This window comes from Equus caballus, chromosome 2 (genome assembly GCF_041296265.1).
Source record: "Equus caballus isolate H_3958 breed thoroughbred chromosome 2, TB-T2T, whole genome shotgun sequence".
Classification (NCBI taxonomy): domain Eukaryota; kingdom Metazoa; phylum Chordata; class Mammalia; order Perissodactyla; family Equidae; genus Equus; species Equus caballus.
In genome coordinates this window covers 115,983,798-115,985,667 of record NC_091685.1, presented here as the reverse complement: position 1 = coordinate 115,985,667, position 1,870 = coordinate 115,983,798, and the positions used below count along the sequence as shown (strand labels likewise).

General features: G+C 40.5%; 1 pseudogene; it reads left to right on the top strand.

Annotated features, from left to right (window-relative positions):
- Positions 1–231: 231 nt before the first annotated feature.
- LOC106782856 (hepatitis A virus cellular receptor 1-like) lies at positions 232–901 on the top strand (annotated as a pseudogene).
- Positions 902–1,870: the final 969 nt, after the last annotated feature.

Genomic DNA, 1,870 nt, shown 5'->3' with positions numbered 1-1,870 from the left:
GGAAAGGATGTAAATGAGAGGCTGGGAAACTCCTTCTTAACTAACCCATGGATGCCGTGACGCATCCTCAGATAGTCACCTCAAGCCTCATACTACTCCTGACAGATGTTCTAGTTTTTTATCCACCAGGGAGTGCACTAAGAAGTGGGTCAACCTGTCATGCTACCCTGCACCTATTCAGTGGCTAATGGAGGGTCCATGTCCATGTACTAAGGCTGAGGAACATGTCTTATGTCTCAGTGCTCAGACGCAATTATCTGGACTAATGGATCCATGTCACTTTTCAGAAGCATAGGCATTACAAGGCAAGGGAGTACCTTTTAAAGAGAATGTGTCTTTGACCATAGAGAATGTAGTCAAGGTAGACGGTGGCCTGTATTGTTGCCATATTGAGCACAAAGGATCATTTATGATAACACACCATATCACTGGAGATTAAACCAGCTGGGAACATCAGTGCTCCAATGTCACCTAGAATCTCTACCTCTGTTCCTCCAATGCCAGCACCCACACAAAACTAAGAACCAGGAGCTACATCACCTTCTCCAACATGGCCAATAAAACTCAGCCTGAGGTACTGCAGGAAACAAGAGGACGCAACCCACCAGCTCACACTGTACTCTTGTCCAACAGATGGCATGGCAGGGTGACACAGTCTTCAAATGGCCTTAAGCATAACAATCAAACTCAAGTGTCTCTGGCACAAAATCCGTGGATGAACTCCACCAAGGCAGTCTATCTTGTAATCAGTATTTCTGCTGTGGTGCTGCTAACTTTTTTGGTTGTCATGATTACCAGAAAATATTTCTACATCAGAAAAAAACTGCAGCAACTAGATATGGTTTCATTGAATGGCCCTCCAGTTGGAGCTTGGCAAAGTGAATCTGAAGTGCACATCTGAGCAGATGACAATATCTACATTACTGAAGATGATTTTTATCTCATGGATTAAGACCCAGTGGCCCTCCAGGACTTTATGCCCATGACTGCAAAACACAGTGACAAGATATCACTGTGTGAGACTCCTTTGAATGTGCAGGATTATTTTCTGTGTCAGTTCCACCTGGCATTCCAACATGTCAGTGACATTGGGTAGAGTGACTCCCTAGCTCAAATCTGTGTAGTGTTGTTGCTGTTGATAATACAGTCCTTTTTTAATCCTAAAACTGACTCAATCTTTCTGGTCATTGCAGAGCTCTCTCTCAAACATGAACACTTTAAAAGTGTATATTCTCATTAGACCCCATGAATCCTATATGCTTCAAGAGAATACTCACTGGGGTGGCAGGAAGTGAACTTCTATCCTGGTCACCAAAGCTGTCAAGGAGAGAGGAATAGTACTTCAAAGCAGTAAATCTGACGGGAATGCTAAAGGGCTTCCCTTGGAAGCATTTCATAATTATTTCTTTACTTGTTTTTCTCTGGTAACTCCGAATGTTACATTTCTTGGGGTTTTCATCTGTTAGAGATATTTATTTCCATAACTACGTCAGAGAATAGTGATAATTCCAATGAGATGGCACTTGTGAGAAGTCTTTGAAAAGTAAAAAACCACTACAGAAATGCAAGTTTTTTTTAAAAAATGTCGTTTTTAGTAAGAGCAGATCTGGCATTAGTGCTCAGTGCGTTTTAATGATGTTGCATTTGTAAGTCTCTTGCTGTATGGTACCTCTTATATTTTTCTTTAAATAATGCTTTTTTTTAAAGTTTATGTTGGATAATTTGGCTACCACCTTATGCCGCAGATAAAATTTGTCAATAGCTGAGAGGTAGAATGGGTGAGAGAGAGGAGTTTAGTTAATATGGAGCTCTTTTTGGTAAATACATCAATTTTGTAGAATGTATTGAATTTTGTTTTGATTTTGATCTT